The sequence below is a fragment of the Schistocerca piceifrons genome, chromosome 3, assembly GCF_021461385.2.
Source record: "Schistocerca piceifrons isolate TAMUIC-IGC-003096 chromosome 3, iqSchPice1.1, whole genome shotgun sequence".
In the NCBI taxonomy this organism is placed as follows: domain Eukaryota; kingdom Metazoa; phylum Arthropoda; class Insecta; order Orthoptera; family Acrididae; genus Schistocerca; species Schistocerca piceifrons.
In genome coordinates, this window is record NC_060140.1 from 445,558,524 (window position 1) to 445,577,041 (window position 18,518).

Below are 18,518 nucleotides of genomic sequence, written 5' to 3' on the forward strand. Positions count from 1 at the left end.
ACAATTAGTCGAAAGATCAGATTCACCACAGCCGAAAAAGGCATAGATTCAAACATACTGTGAAAGGTGATGCTGGGCGTTTTTGGGACTGCCATAGTGTGTTGCCAACTGATTATGCTCGTGAGGATCGTACCGTCGCAGGACCAAACTGCCACAATCTCGTAACGAGGCTGAGGCTGGCTGTCAGGGCCAAGGGTCGCGGGAAGCTGTCCAAGGAGATTCTACTGCTCTGCGACCACGTACCAGTTCATACTGCACAGGACAGGAGTCACTCACGTCGATTCTTGGTATACAACACTTTGGAAACTTGTACTCTTCTGTCAGGGGGCGCTGTAATTTCTTCCTGTTATTTCGGATTAAGGAACCATTGCATGACAGGTATTTCCAGGAGAACGATAAGGTGATTTTGTACATGTAACGTACCATGAGCAGCCAAAATGCAGATTTTAATAATCAAAGTATCCGCCAAGCCATCTGTAGCATGAAAAAAATGTGTCGCATTGAAAGATGTACATTTAGAGGAGTGCTAAACCCATCACCTAATTTGAAACTCATATTTTTTTCGATATGATAATTGAAACTTTATCACTAACGTTCGTAACTTCATTAGGTTGGCCTTTTTATACACAGAGCAAGCAAACTGTAAGTTTTGTGTGGAATATATTAATGAATGGTCTCTTCGGGTTTTATGAAGTTCTGGTCAGTTGTAAAGGACTTCACAACCCTGAAAACCTATATTCATTTATCCATTTAACATACAGACATGATTTTGGTATTATTTTATAGTAAGACACATATAGTTTTTTTCCTTATGTCTAGAAGGTTTCAGTGTGACTCCATTCGGTAATGCGTCACACACAAACTTATCTCGATTTCTTGCCAGACGCTCTGCAGCATGTCAGATGTGTTTTGTTCAATAACGAGGTAGATTCCGACTCTGAGATCTGGTGGAGAAGACGGTAAGGGTGGAATAAACGCAGTATACTTGATGAATCACCAAAAGAAAGTCATGAGGTGTCAGGTTTGGTGAACGTGCGATTGACGCACTTCAGCCCATCCACTTACGTGTTATATCTTGCTGAACATCCAATTTCAGTAAAAACACTTATTACTTGATCTATTTTCCATAAAGACAACACCAAGATTAAGACTGCAAGTTCTATGAATTAGTTTGCATGTATTTTCAGAATTTTAGAGTCCCATTTGATCAGCTGCCTTGCAAAAATAGAAGAACGTCACTCCTGTAACAGTCCTCCGTCCTATGACATGAACGTAGATCAACAGAAGAGAGATGTTACGTGCAACAAAAACACTGACAGACGGAAACCTTACTGCGAAGATTCCTGTAACTCGCGAATGATGTAACACTTTCCAGTCAATAGAATCGACTGCTATCAACACCTGAATAGAAGGAAAAAAAGGAAAAATGAAGTTAAACCACAGGTATTTCGTTCCCAATTCTGATTAAATAGCTTGTTATGAATGCTGAAGTTAATCCTAATCAAACTAGCCCATTCTTGGGTAACATAAATGGCACAGAACAGTAAGTTAGGTATGTCAAGATCGTCGTTGTCCTCAACTAAATAGATTTTCTATGAAAATGCTGGATACACTTTCTGTCTGTGAAACATAAGCGTTAGTTGCACACTTACCATTCATACGGTGTCTACGTCTCTGTCTGCCATACTACACAATAAGTTATTCAAATAGCATGCCACTCTGCGATCAGATGAAGCTTTACAGAATTTGCCTACATTTTGCTAGAAAAGCAGTTAATATGTGTGCAATCCTCCGCAGCAATAGTGACTGACTCACGATACCTTACGACTGCGAGAAGTACGATTAATTCAGCTAGACATCAGTGTGTCGTACTTAAAACCTCTCCTTCCGAACAGGCCTCGAAAGGCTCAACAGTACTGACCGACCACCGGGTCATCCTCAGCCTATAGTCGTCACTGGATGCGGATGTGGAGGGGCATGTGATCAGCACACCTCTCTCCCAGCCGTTGTCAGCTTATGAGGCCGGAGTCCCTATGTCTCAGTCAAGTATCCCCTCAAATTTCCTCACCAGGGCTGAGGGCTCTCTGTTTGCCAATAGCGCTTGGCAGACCAGATGGTTACCTCTCGAAGTACTCGCCAAGCCCGACAGCGCTTAACTTCACTGATGACCTTTTTATCGTTTTACTGGTTTTATTTCTGATTTTCCTTTTCTAGTAAAGGAAGTCCACACTCATAAGTAAACAATGATGTACAGACTTCTCAATAACTGCACCATCTTTCCTTGTCATTGCCGACTTATGTCAAAGACGAGGAAGATATCAGGGAACACATCCTTTGTCTAGAGACGTTGAGGTGTAAAGGAAGGGAGATGGAGCTACAGACTTCACTGTGCGTGTTTTTCAAGCCGGTGCCGTCGAGTTAAATGCTACAAACCATTAGCTGATTATCATCTGCATGGAAATTGCTTTTGTCCGTAATTTATGCCGAATGGACGCGACAGCTGTTTTAAATAGTGAATAATACAGTGCTTGCACTTACAACATTGTTCCAGGGAGGCATTTTCTGTCATTTTTCTGGACTTGAATGCATATTTGACACAGTAATGAGAAGCATTTGCCCACTTAAGTGTAACTTTCTTCTCATTTATACGTTTCGATTAACGAAGAAGAGAAATGTGTGATGCGAAAAGGACGCTTTCTGAATCCATTTACAAGCTATTTTAGCGTATTTGCGTTGATAGCTGATGAAGCTAGAACTCCGACGCCAATACCTTCTTTCATTTCGGTACTGCTTCTTATTCGTTACATTTTCAACTTTCAAATCATACGCACTATATGTTTAATATTCAAGTTCGCAAAAAACTTACCTACGATTTCTTTGTTGGCCAATAAATGTGTACACTGAGGAAAGTAGTAAAGAAGACCTGCTCTCATTACTGGAGGACTTCAATAAAGTGAGTGTTACTCCAAATGACGAAGGAACAAAAATGTATGGACGTATGCCTTTATGTAGAAATGAGTTCTCGTGCTATTAGCCTGTCAATACGTCAGTGTCATTGTAGTTTACACATCTTCTCGCTTTGAAATCTTGCCTATGAAGTGTAATTCAGCGTGTGGCCAATAATAGTAAAAAACGACAAATTCCTTTTTGAAACCATGTTCCAGCAATTTTCAATACGTAAATTTCTTCAGTAAGCATTTGTGATAGCGTTAGTGAGCATTTAAACTAATACGTCCTACACTAGTTAGTGCGGAAGACCGCACTGTGAATAAAGGAATGATCTCAAGTGTGTATAACCTCAAAAATCGAAATTTTGCATCAACAAGCATTCAAGTAAATTTTTTCTAGTAATGATAGCCTAAACAGATGTTTTACATATATATTAAGGAAGATTTAATTAATAAAATGTAAGATCAAACTTAGTTTTCAGCCTATTTTATTGTATCTTTGCAACTGCAGCCTATTTGCTTCATTTCACACAATATTTCTTCCCAGGACCTGTCTCTCAGTTTTTCGTGGAGAACCCTCTTGATTTCACTTTTTAATTTGATTTTGAGATTTTCAGAGCACATAAACCTACACCATGCATTGTCATAAACCAATAATAATACTAAGATGCAATGTCACTACTGCTTTTATTTATTCATTCATCTTTGACACAGCAGATCCAATTTGGTGCAATGTACTTGTCACATAAAATCATGAACATACATATGGATAGTAAGGAATTTTGTCTATATATGACGAACACGTGGAAATAGTGATGAAGATCCATCCAAGTTTAAAGTTTAGTTTATAATGCCACGTTGCAGGGAAATGGCAGAACTACAGTTTTTTGTAAGAACGGTAAAGGTGCTTGGGAACCCATGCTGAAGTTTTGATGTTCTTGAGGAAAACGATAAACGTCCACTCGTATGCTGAGGAAGAACGGTCAATATCCATTTTCTACATAGAGCTCTTTGCTTCTCGTTTTACGTTTAACCTTATAAAGATATCCATTTTCTACATAGAGCTCTTTGCTTCTTGTTTTACATTTAACCTTATAATGCCGTAGCTTCATGTTACTGGATTTCCAACAGTACTTACCAGTAACACATTGTAAATGAAGTTCGAACTGTTACATATTTTAATAACGAAACAAAGACCGACATAAAATTACGCCACATGATGAATCCAAAGTAGCTGTAAAAGGAGTTTTACTCGTTGAGCAGAAACAGTCATTTGTTACGGTTACCGAGATTGTGCATGCAACGCATCACCTATATTAGGTTGTCTGTGATAGGAAGGACGGGGCAAAGAGAGACTGAACATCATCCGTGTTGAGAACTTTCTCTTTATTTTAACAGAAAACATTGTTAGATTTATTAAACTTGTATTGGAAAAACACCCCCAGTGGTATTGACTACTAAGAAACAGAATAATTTACAATGATAAAACTGTGCCACATTAATTAATAGCAAACAAATTAAGTACAATAACAAATAAGTGTAGCTGTGCAACAAAATATCTAAACTTATTTCCCGAAGGAAACTTTAAGATCTACATTCCAAAATGATTTACACTCCCCTAATAAGCACCATATAAGATAATTAAGATAATTACTATAGCGATGGGTACCGGGGGTGAACAAAGCACGCAAGAGAAATAACCAAACAGAACTGATTTTATATATTGGGTCCTGAATGGTGCAAACAGTGAGAACCTTCATGAAATATAGAGATCTTAATTTCCTAGACATTGGTCAGTTCAGAAACCGGCAGCGCATACAAGAAGTAAGATTAACAACCATTCAGTTGGTCGATCCATGTTTTCATGAACACATTTAAGTAAATAAACCTAGTATTTACTCAACTGGCAAATTAGCGGTTGAACTTCAACAATTTACGTGAGCTATAAACGGAAAAAGATTAAATGGAGAGCTGCAGTAGGCACAATGATTAAGACACAAGTAAATACATCGACGTGCTATACAACCCCGTCATGTCAAAGCGTAGGGGGCTCCAAAAGACTGAATCGTGCAGGACCACATGCACCCAGCTGGCCATTCGGTTGATCGCGCACTTAGCTCCGCTTTCGGCCTCTGCATCTTCTTTGTCAACCAGGCAGATTTCATCCATGTTACAGCAAAAGAAACACAAATGGTAGCTTAATTAACAGAGAAGTGCAGAATATAATACAGGAATTGGACCAAGTGTCTATTATAGACCGAACACCACCGCACGGCAGTGAAAATTACAGCAACAAGAAAAACAAGTAAGTAATTTTTCAGTGCGTAACGAGTCAAATGAATGAAACTTATGAGGTAGCCAAAATCTAAACACAGTATTTGATGCAGTTACCGAGCAGGAATTTCCACTGCCAACCACAAAGCTAATGCGTTTGGTTGGCTAACACACCCCTGACTAACAGCAGATAGAACATAGGCTTTTCAATAACATTATAGCCATGTATAAGCTAGTAATAACAAATGTAAAATAAAGTATTCACAAGTAAGGAGGAAATCCATAAAATGATACTCATTCACTTACTCCCAGAAATTTCTTTTGGATGTAACAAAAATTTTCATGTTCATGCTGTACACATACAGTAAAACATAACAGTTTCTGTTGATGGTAAGATATACCGATCAGTCTCCGCCGAGTTCGAGGTAAGTGCTGGTCTGAACATTCACCCAGCTCCGAGACTGAATATGCTTACCTACTATAGGAACAACACTGAGTTGTGGCCCGTCACCAAATGAATAATTTTGAAAAACGTAAGGTGATAAACAGATTACTCATTTTATGGAACCAGTGGAGCATTTTACAGTCACAACTGATCATTTACTAACATTCCTGTGGCGACTACAGGCAACTGTAGGAGACGAATTTGTCCTCAGCAATGCGATGAGAGATGGCGTGCGGGCTCATCTGAAGTTTCCAGCGGTACTTTTTCCTGCAATAATGACACAAAAAATTAATCAAATGGCTCTGATCACTATGGGACTTAACATCTGAGCTCATCAGTCCCCTAGAACTTAGAACTACTTAAACCTAACCAACCTAAGGACATCACACACATCCATGCCCGAGGCAGGATTTGAACCTGCGACCGTAGCAGTCACTCGGTTCCGGAATGAAGCGCCTAGAACCGCTCGGCCACCACGGCCGGCCAATAATGACACAATCGAGATTTTAAAGATGAGTCGATAGTGGGAATTCCTCATGGCCTTCATAGCACACACCCAGAGAACTCTTTGGGATTATTTTAGCAATTACTGTAGATGTTGGTTTTGACGCTAGATGGATGTAGGACAATCAGAAATGATGATAACCACACACGAATAATGTAGGTACAAGATAACTACAAACATAACGCTCAATTTTTCAAAGCAGTAGCCTAGTGTCACATTCAAGTATAATTCTTTTATATTTATTTGCATTTGACAATTTTGTATTCCACTGGTAAGTCATCAATGCAGTCTTGCGCCTAGAATATTAAAATAATCAAATAATATTTCTAAAGTAATACAGTTATTAAAAGTGTTACTCGAGAAATGTGATTAGAACCCACAAAAAATCCTAATTATAATGTTTATTTGCTGCATTTGACCACGAAGGTCTTGTCCGAGATAGTATCAGTCCACCAATAGCAAGAAAGACCATTTCTACATGACACTTATCATTCCCCGCAGTCTGTCAGCTTCTGACCAAAAATATGGTAAATATCTTCGAAAGCTCTAGTTTTTACTCATACATTAAGCCTTTCGAACTACTAGAGAATAACATTCATACTGTTACCGGGCGGTACACGTTACATTTTTAATAGAGGCATTTGCCAAAAAATAGTGAATTGTCACCACTCACATCTGTTGGGGTTAGTTAAGAGATTACGATTCACTGTTTACAGTGATATCTTATGGCCATTTTAATTTCAGTAACAATATCATTCGTTCCATTGTCACTTTAATAGGCAGTGTTTCATCTCCCAACTTATTATCATCAAAGGACTTGCTGCGGCCTGCGTATTAGTGACTGGATGGAAGTCAGTTCCATCTAAAACAAGTACCCATGGAACGTGGCCACCTTCGGTTTTATAGTTCCCTATACGTGTGGGGAATGCTTGATCTATTTTACTGCCATAGCTCGCTGTGCTGTCATAGGAATCAGTCGTGCACTATCGCCTTAAAGCCCATGTATTTTATACTGATTGATGCTCAAACCCTTTTTAGTAAGCAGGTAAGATAGCGAAAAATATGTAAATAAGCAAAATGACTGCATAAGTCCTGTAAGATTAATGGTGGTGATAAAAACAGTGTGTTATATTTATTAAGTAAGGTTCTCATATATGTGAATAGTGGTCTAATATGAATTTCAGTTTTAAAATAAAAATGAAAAATTGAATAACAATTAATACAAATCAATTATGAGGAGAGCTTCGAATACAGAAACACGTGCTATCAAAGTTCACTTAACTGCAGTAATTCACGAAAATCAACAGCAAGGCTTCGAAGTCCAAACATCCAGTTCGCCACTAACAATAGGGACCACTGCGAAAAGCATACAACAAAGCTATCACAAATGAATATAAATGTCAACAGCAGCAATATTTACTGTTAATAGCTGACTCATATCCCTTAAGTCGCATAAAATAAATCACTAAAAACTTATTCAAGTAACCCTCACAAAATTATTTCAAATCCACTGAAATATTAAAGTATTTCTTCACATGGTTGCTGTTGACATAGCCTCCTTGTCAAAAGTACACTCACCAACATCAACAAAAGACAAAGACACAAAAGCTGCTGACCAACAAAAAATGATACACATCCTACTGCTAGCACTTGAATACTTTCTGTAACATCACAAAATTGTTAATCAAAGCTACAGAAATAATAAGCACCATTGTAACTTAAGACTAATTGCACTTACACAAAATGCATTAGATTACAGAGAAAATTATAGCGGTCATTTTGTGAACTCTCATTAAAATAAAAAATCAAAGTGAGTTGTTAACGAAGACAATGTAGAAAACTTAACATCGGGCTTCAGAATGTGACAAACTTATGTAAAGTTAAAAATACTTTTTGAAATAGTAAGTTTTAGTTTCTCTTACAATTGAAAACATTAAGTAACGGTACGGGAAACTCATGATATATTCACACTACTCGTAACTGTGGAGGATTTATAGTAGTAGCACATTTCCACGTCTGTAATTGTAGTCACGAGAGCGTCATTTAAAATGCGTATTGTTGTGACGTTTATAGATGTTGTCCACTTTCATATCACACATCATATGGTCAGGATGTTCCAGTGATTGAGGTGATTGTTGTAATCTATCATAATTAAGACAATAGTAACGTTCATAACAGTAATCCTAGAGTCATTCTCTAAAGTCAGCTCGTCTCATGGTCGCATTTTTCTAGCGTACTTGATTTTTCTGGCACCACAAATACGTAATATACGTCTTTCATTTCCTCTTCAAACCTTCAGCCATGCACTCACACTAAGACCTCGCTAAAACCTTTATCCTGCTGCTCAGCCACATGCATTCCACACGGGTGCCTCAATCATCTTGCCCAACCAGCTGGCTGCTATGACCTGACTCATCAGCCGGCCGGTGTGGCCGTGCGGTTCTAAGCGCGTCAGTTTGGAACCGCGTGACCCCTACGGTCGCAGGTTCGAATCCTGCCTCGGGCATGGATGTGTGTGATGTCCTTAGGTTAGTTAGGTTTACGTAGTTCTAAGTTCTAGGGGACTGATGGCCTCAGTAGTTAAGTCTCATAGTGCTCAGAGCCATTTGAACCATTTTTGAACCTGACTCATCATTACCTCTCTGCCGGCGATCTGTTTCTCGTAATGTCATATCAGGTTTGCCTCTCGGAAGTCCTTCTATACAAGGTATGCTAGTGGTTTGTCGCATAAACTCAGCTATGTTGGTAGGTAACAATGTGTTGCGTTGTGCAGTCACGTGCACTGTCATATTTTCGCGTATTGAAAGATAAGTGTAACAAAGCGCGAAACACCAAATACTTCGTTTTTGAATATGGAGTATTATTTGCTGAGGAAAGACTCAGGGGATAGTTTGGAATGTTCAACATCTTATTTTATGTTCGTAGATTTTAAATAATAAGTTCTAAATTATTTTAACCAAATACATTAGAAAAACATTGCTGCAATAATGTAAACTTCGTCACCATTTACCCATAGTTAACATAGGAGATAATCTGTGGTCATTTCTTTGTACATGACTGCTAAGCAATCTCTGCACACTATACATCAATACATGAAGATGGAAGACTAGGTACTGACGTTTAGTCGACGTTGAAACCATCAGAAACAGACCAGAATGTCACATTGTGAGTGCAGAATCATCCCGGCTCTCACCTCCATCCATCTAAGGAACCTTATAGCAAGATGGCGAGAGGAGTTTAGCTCCTCTCATATACATGTGGATGACGAGTTCTTGTCTGCATCAGGACGAGGCTTACGAATTACATGGAACTATGATCATGAGGGGCTGTTTAGGCGGTGGCAAGAGCTGGTCTCGCTGGGCAGCTTACCTGCCTCTTCGTCGGAAAAGTTCAATGTATTTCGGATCACTGAGATAGGCTGCCCTCTAGGCCACTGTAGGTAATTATGGAATGAGTGGCAGTACCAGATTTGGAGAAGCTACCATGTCGAAGCAGCGGTAGCTAGAGAGGCGTTCTTACTCCAGCAATACTTGAACCAGAGCTCTGCGTTCAACTGATCTATCTCAAAGCTCCAAGGCAACACAGATATTCTGCCCTTGCTCTTCTTCTCGCATGTCTAATTCTCATATTTTCGTCCACTGTATGTTGTCGCCGGCCGCAGTGGTCTAGCGGTTCTGGGCGCGCAGTCCAGAACCGCGCGACTGCTACGGTCGCAGGTTCGAATCCTGCCTCGGGCATGGATGTCTGTGATGTCCGTAGGTTAGTTAGATTTAAGTAGTAGTAAGTTCTAGGGGACTGATGACCACAGTAGTTAAGTCCCATAGTGCTCAGAGCCATTTGAACCATTTTGTATGTTGTCCAGCCAATGGTGTGTGGTGCTACAACCTGGTGGTTTGCACTGTCCCCTTGGAGGCATTTCGTCAAACTCGTGGAGGTAAACGACGATCAGTATTTCCTCGATTCCTTACCATGTGTTTCAGGTCGCAGGAAGTTTCGTTACACCACGGCCTGTGGCTCATTGGGACCAGAAGTTTTATGTGGTCATGTTTACAACCTAGGACCCAACAGCTTAGAGATGTTTGCCAGGACCCTGCGGACCTACTGCTAACACGAAGTTCCCTGCAAGACATCTTATTGGGTGGCAGTATGCCTTCCATTCCTAATCGTGGGAAATCGATACATCAACGTACGTAATCAAATCATATTCAGCGGAATATCGCAGATCCCACATCATTTCATTCCTTTGCCTGCTGCCGCACACACTTAATAGTCGTGGAGGAACAGAACTACTACAACTGCAAACCAGCGTGTAATGTATGAGCCCTATCCGCGTCAGTTCACGGCACCTCCGCGACCTCTACTTCGCTACACATAGATTGGAGGAGAGTGTATGCATTCTCAGACATAGCGGCTACTGTACTATAGTGTGAGTGGAAATTGATAGTTTATCTTGAAAGTTATCATTTCCAGAATATGCTATCATCCAAATGTTTCGCATAAATCTGGTAAACGGGTAGGCCACGGAATATCACCATTTTTGATCATGAGACGACCAGGACAGGCAAGTCTAATCTAATCAACGAAATGTATTAAAAAACTGCACATATGATTATACACCAGCGGTATAAATGATTGAAATTCGTGCCAGACCGAGACACGAACCAGAATTTCCCGCTTAATGCGAGCGGTCGCCTTAGCATTCCTGGCTATACATTCACTTCTCCCGGACCTACCTAGACTTCCATATATCACAGTGTCTGCGTCGCGTATTCGTACATCTTGCCGTGATCCCCGCAGGCACCACAAATACGTAATATACGTCTTTCATTTCCTCTTAAAACCTTCAGCCATGCACTCACACTAAGACCTCGCTAAAACCTTTATCCTGCTGCTCAGCCATATGCATTCCACACGGGTGCCTCAATCATCTTGCCCAGCCAGCTGGCTGCTATGACCTGACTCATCAGCCGGCTGGTGTGGCCGTGCGGTTCTAAGCGCGTCAGTTTGGAACCGCGTGACCGCTACGGTCGCAGGTTCGAATCCTGCCTCGGGCATGGATGTGTGTGATGTCCTTAGGTTAGTTAGGTTTAATTAGTTCTAAGTTCTAGGCGACTGATGACCTCAGAAGTTAAGTCGCGTAGTGCTCAGAGCCATTTGAACCATTTAAACCATACAGACACTGAACAATACAGACGTTACCAATCTATATAATCACATCCATTGACACTGCAGCAGTATGGTTTGTTGCAGCATTCTGCTGGAAGAGACCTAGTTCTGCGCTATGCTGTCTAGTTAGTTCTAGCAGATTTATTCATAAAGTTTCACGCAGATGAGCAGTATTCCGTTGCTATTCTTTTTTTACTATATCAACTAATTTCTTTGTCTGTGAAGCCTGACATTATCAAGAAGGATAAACAGTGGTATTAACATAAATTATTAAAATTTTTAAAAAAGTTTCAAATAAGAAGCTACGGCCCGAAGCGATATGTTTTTCTTCTTGTTTATACATCTGAAGAAGGTTGTTAAACACAATCGAAACTAGTTATCATGCTTTAACTGTCTGATGTAAATTTCGCTATAAGCAGTAAAAGTTTTCTATGTGTTATTCTTTTTTTTATTTTAATAAGTCTTTTACTTTTAGTGCTACAAGTGGTTTGAAAGCTTCTCACCAAAAGGCTGACAGCTATTGAAGATCGCACAGGAGTCCATGGAAGCAAATTAAGCTCTCAATGGTAAGTGCATCGAGCTTCAAAAAATGTGAGTTGTTGTAATATGGCTCTTAAGTAAACGAACGCTGCGGACTTGAATAATCGTTCTATCTGTCTGCATGCCCAGGGCCAGGTCCCCCAGTTCCATAATCACCTACCACGGCAAATCAGATACAATATTTCAGTACCTATGTTGTTCAGAAATACAAGGGATTCTACATCGTATTTCTGAACAACACGGACATTGCAGAATCTTATTTACCCACTGATACCCGGCAAGCAACTTTCAATTAAAATGTCGCCCCTATACGGGAATATATATCTTCAATGTCCAAGTACAGATTGCTGACACACGGTTGACCATATGTGGAAGTTAGGGTCTGTCTTTGAGTTGTGCTCGTATATAAGCTAAGCTCCCAGGATCATTCCTCCTCATCTTTTAAGGAAAAAAAGGCAGCGTGGAGGCAAAAAATTGGCAATGGGTCTGGTCGCGATAACCGAGAAATCTGAGTTCGAGTCCGCCGGCCGGAGTAGCCGAGCGGTTCTAGGCACTGCAGTCCGGATCCGCGCAGATGCTACGATCGCAGGTTCGAATCCTGCCTCGGGCATGGAGGTGTGTGATGTCCTTAGGTTAGTTAGGTTTAAGTAGTTCTAAGTTATAGGGGACTGATGACCACAGATGTTAAGTCTCATAGTGCTCAGAGCCATTTTGAACTTCCTCATCCTGTACAACTGTAATATCTGTACACTAATAACCTATCGCAAAGCAGAAGTTAGACATGTTCGTTTATGTAAAGTCCGCCCCCGGTAGCTGAGTGGTCAGCGCGACAGAATGTCAATCATAAGGGCCGGGTTCGATTCCCGGCTGCGTCGGAGATTTTCTCCGCTCAGGTACTGGGTGTTGTGTTGTCCTCATCATCACCATTCCATCCCCATCGACGAGCAAGTCGCCCAAGTGGCGTCAGATCGAAAGACTTGCACCCAGCGGACTGTCTGCCCGACGGGAGGCCCTAGTCATACGACATTTACATTTACATTTATGTAAAAAATAATGAGATACTACATTATTCACGTCAGCAGGTGTCGTGCATATATCCCTCCCAAGCGAATTATTCTGCTGCTACAATGGGAACCTCGAGTCAATGATATTACACCGATGATACAGAACGAAGTCAGAGTTCGTCATAAAACTTGAAAGGAACAGACTATTACTACCGTGTGATGATCACAACATTCTCAGGAAGTAAGTTCCTTGCCCACAGAAGCGTGTGATATATCCACTGCACCTAACTATCTGAGCAAACAGGACAGGTTCGAAACAGTTGCAGCGCACACTTAATCAGGCGCGGCAGAAGCGCTGCAGCTAGCCTTTACGCCGCGGTGGAATCCACGTAGCTGCTCGTTTTGGTGGCTACCCCCAGCACGTGTTCACTCCGGTTGTAAGCCTGCAGGCAGCGTGTCCGGCGCGAGTCGCAAATATTTGCGGTCGCGAAAGCGCCGTAGGCTCGCCAAAAGGTCGCCAGCCGCAAATGTCAGTCGCTCGTTCGCGCGCCCCGTGCTTTGCGAAGCACAGTCCTGTTGCTTCATGCAAAACCTTACACGGTTGTAGCAAACATAGGTCACTACGAAAGGTGTTCGAGAATTAAACAATGTAGCACAATTTGGACACTCATATTTTGTCGCAGAATACATGCGAAATTTAAGGCACTTTGTTTTGTGACAAAGTAATGTTCTAGTCTTTCAAAAATGGTTCAAATGGCTCTGAGCACTATGCTACTTAACTTCTGAGGACATCAGTCGCCTAGAACTTAGAACTAATTAAACCTAACTAACCTAAGGACACCACACACATCCATGCCCGTGGCAGGATTCGAACCTGCGGCCGTAGCGGTTGCTCGGCTCCAAACTGTAGCGCCTAGAACCGCACGGCCACTCCGGCCGGCTCTAGTCTTTCACTGGTTTCCTTAAAGTTCTGCAAGCTCTCTTTCTTGAGAGAAAAAGAGCTTCATCATAGCCAGTGAATCGTCTCACACATACGATTACTCACAATCCAGAACAGGAAACAATGGGGTGAAAGCCAAGTAAAGACGTGTAAGAAATATGTCAGCTTCTTATACTGTAGAGTACTGTAACGGAATGGTTAGTTGCGCGAAGTACATACGAGTACATGCATTTCCAGTATTATACCGCGTTTTCTGGCCCCCGGCCTCCTTTCTTTAAGACCGTTGAAGACGTTAAGTGGCATACCTTACTGTGCCTTTGAAGGGCAACAGTACTTCGTTACTCCAGAAATATAGTTTCAAGACGACCACTTCCCGGAAAAATAGTATCTACCTCCTACATTACGATACTTTCAGCGCACATCACAGTCGTCGGTGAATGTTCATTTGGGGGAACTCACAACAATGACTGACAGTTTCCGCTTATTCCAAGGTATATACATCAGTAGCAATGTCCAGATTGTACCTGTATTCGCCTTCAGAATATCTTGCCTGCATTTTTCGCATCGACTCATCGACAATATTCCTTATCTCATTACTAGGGGCAAGAGGCATAGTACCATAGTGAAGGTGATTGCATTTCGCTACGGAAGCGGATTCAGTGACTGAAAATCATAAAACTCTCCGTGACTTAGGCATCTCAGAACACTGGGAGATGTTCCAGACAACAATGTCGTACTGTTATATTCAGGGGTGGTTTAAGGCGCAAGCGACACAAGCAGCAACATGGGACACCAAGCTCAACGGGTCGCATGAGGCACCCCTCGTTCAAGATTTCTACACAGGGTGTATCGTAACTTGTTACGGAAACAACCCATATCCATGCCCACTAGACTCGGATCTATTTTTTAAGGTGTTGCAAGAGCCCAAGGAACGACGACTAAGGTTTGAGAGAGGTAGGGAAGAAGATATCGTGCGTGTGTGGAAAAATGGAGGGTGGGTGGCGCTTGTGTGTAAAAGTGTTCTCCTGTTCATATTCATTTAATGCGACAACTGCTAGGGCCTGTTGTAGTGGCGACCATATGTCATACTACATTTTACAACGCTGCGACCAAATATATTAAGCATTAGACTTCCGTTAAGATACTCGTAGTGTTCGCTTTTCATAATCACATCGTTTTTCCCGTCCCTTACGAATGAGACTTGAGACAAATAACACTAAGTCTAGGAAATGAACATTCCACACAACTCCTGAAGAATTCAGTGCGGAGTTTGCCATAGATAACGGACATAGATCTTAAATTTAGCGGAAGAATCCGAAACTGATTACTGGTGCATTATTACAGAAGTCGTCTGTCATTGAGGACTGATAACTGTGTTTCCTCGCAACCCAACACATGAAAGGCAACAAACCCCTTCCCCCGCTCCCCCACCCCTTCCACTCACATACAAAATATCCTTCGTCTGCTGCAGAAAACGATACACCACGAGATGACCCTACGATAATAAGATACGAACCACTTCTAATCATTCTGAACAGTGATTCCAGTTTTCTAATATCCTTCTTACTCTCCATTTTTCCTCAGGAACTCGAATTCTACAAATCTGTACTTAACTCCTTCTCATGAATTTCCTGATGTCTTTGGTTCTCGGTAATACCGAAAAACATTCTCGACTTCGGTTAATGTCAATAAGTATATACTACTGATGCACTGAGTGGTTTCCAAGAACTCCCTTCCCCACTTCACCCACTACCTCCTTGGAGATCACAGTGCGAATACCTTCATTTGGGTTTTATGAAGCTCTAATTACAGCGTAGAGAACGAGGTTCTGTGTAGCTTATACTTGGTAACTCCTGAGTGTGAGCATCATTGTGCTACAGAACTCAGGCGAGAAACGGTAAATATATAACCCTTACGGGAATGAATTTTAAGCCATGAGATCCCACCACGGCTTAGAAAACTTTGGTAGCGTTTCCTTTAGAAGTATTGCAGAACAAGCTGTCTCTGCGTGTAAATGGGACCAAGGTATTTACAAGCAGCAAAGCTAAATGGTTTAAAAAAGTATTGACTTACTCTTTTTTCATTCATCAATAAGTTGTTTCTGTCTCTGTATCCATGCAAATAAATGTATCCCCTGTTTTACACGTATGCCGTGTTATAGTTAACGTTTCTTGTTGCTACAGACGTCTACCTGCTCGTCACATCTTTTACGTGTTACCTCGTTTTGCTCCAGTAACACACGTGTTATCGTTATATTAAAGGATGGATAGTTCTATCAATTTTTTAATTTCTATAATAAAAAGCTTAAACCTGTTATAAAGACTTTAGACTGTTTTAAATATGGCTTTACTGATTTAGTGTTGTGTAGAATATTTGTGTATATTTTACATATAACGGATCGAAAAATGTTGCTAATGTAAGTCATATTTTATAGTTTTTAAAAGATTTTGTTACAGGTGACGCGCGCGTCTAGTAGAAAGAGCAGGGGAAGAAAGGTGCACTTTGTTGTCTCTACACTGTAAGTCCAAAACAGCATCTACGGCTAAAAGTAAAAGAAAAGTGAAACTACTACTAGCCGATAAATGGTTGGACATCCACCACTCTTCACAGAGCGTAGGGTTCGGAGACTTGCCTGCTCTGTAAAATAGGATAGATGGTGATTCGTGGTGTCTTTTTCGAACGAGAACAATCTTGGTGCATGCACAAGTGTTTCGGAGTACACCGTTCATCGTAGTTGTTGAACATGAAGCTTCGCAGCAGACCACCTCTACGTGTTCACATGTTGAGCCAACGACCTCATCAATAACGATGACAGTGGGCACGGGACCATCACGATTCGACAGTCGATCAATAGAAACGTGTGGGCTGTTCGGATGAATCACATTTTCGCTGCACTACGTCAACGGGCGTCACCACAAACACCATCATCGAAGTGAACGGCGTCTCAAAACGTGCAGCGCGCCGCGGATGCAGGCTAGTGGGATCAGTGTTATGCTATGGGGCACATTTTCCTGCGCTTGGATGGGACCTGTGGTAGTAGTCGAAGACATGCTGACAGCTGCAAACCACTTGCATCCATTCATGCCTGATGTCTTCCCCTACGGCGATGTCAACTTTCAGCAGTATAATTGTCCGTGTCTCTGAGCCAGAACCGTGCTACAGTGGCTTGAGGAGCACTATAGTCATGTCACGTTGATGTCTCGGCGACCAAATACGCCTGATGTAAGTCCTATGGAACCCATCTGGGGTGCTATCGGACTCAAGTACTGCGTACGCAAATCAGCGGCCCGCTATTTGCGCGAATTTCATGACCCGTGCGTAGACATCTAATGCCAAAAACCTAGGAAACAACCCTACCAACAAACTGTTGGATTCCTCAAACGCAGAGTGAGTTATGTACTTCGTTCCAAAGACGGAAAAACAAGCTATGAAAATGTTTTGAGTCATCGGTATACATAATTCCCTGATTTTTCTTAATACCTCTATTCTGACAACGCGTTAACATTTATTCACTAAACGCCGATCTTATGTATCATGTGTAAATTGAAGGTGGAAGGGAAGAAAGGAAAATAAAGAGATTACGGACGTCAGCTACATCCGGACATTACGCGGAATCAGCGGCGACGAGCGACAGTGTGTACCGGACCGGGATTCAAACCCAGGATTCGATAACCGATTCGCCTAGATGGGCAATGGATGCACCTTCTTCAGTGCAGATGCGAAAGTACGTCCGACCTCCAGTGCGAATCTCAGAGTAGAGAGCATGGAGGAAACGGACAGGGAGTGCAGATAGGTGGCGCTGCATGGGAATGTGGGTCTGCTGTGAAGCTTACCCAGGTAGTCCGCGTAGTTGCGATAACTCTGTGCCCTGGAGGGTTAACGCACCTGCCTAGTAAGCAGGAGATCCCGGGTTCAAATCCCAATCCGGTACATATTTTCGCTCGTCGCCGCTGATTCCGTGTAATGTCCCGATCCAGCTAGCATTAGTAATATCTCCCCTTTCCTCTCCTTTCTCCCTCCCTCCCTAGCGGATTCCATGCTGTGTCTGTTCTTTCGGACATATCCGAAAGAACAACCAGCACGCATTCCTATAAATTCTTTGGTATGATCCATATGTATTTTAATAGCACTTTACGTACCTCACACGTAGGCCTATTCTAATAGCTATTTACTTAGCTCATAAGTAGAGCTAGGTCGAATCATTTTCCTTGCTCTTAGATCTCACATTAAACTTTTTATTTTTTGCAGCACCTCAAGGTGGCGAATGTAGCTGAAATAGGCTGTGATTGTTTCACAATAATGTGATATTGTCAGCACATGAAGCAAAATCACAAAAATTCATTCACAGTCTCCATTACCGAAATGTTCCTTTCTTTTCCAAAGGAAAAGCCTCAAATGTTGATCAACAACCCTATATTTTTATTACGTTGTTACACAAGGTTGCTAATTTCAATGAAAAGTGCTGTCGTTATCGATGGAAGGCACTTGGCTAGAAGAGTCCTTATTTGCTTTTTAGTATCTCAGTCTCATTGTACCCTGTGTTGCGTCCATATTTGTACTTCTGAATCCATATGGGCACCACGGAAATACATCATTTCTTTTACGCCTTCTGGTGTGAGTGTGGTATTTTCTACATATTCTGAGCAGCAGGGTACTGTTAACTACCACTTTTATTTGAAAAACATTTGGTGGAGGA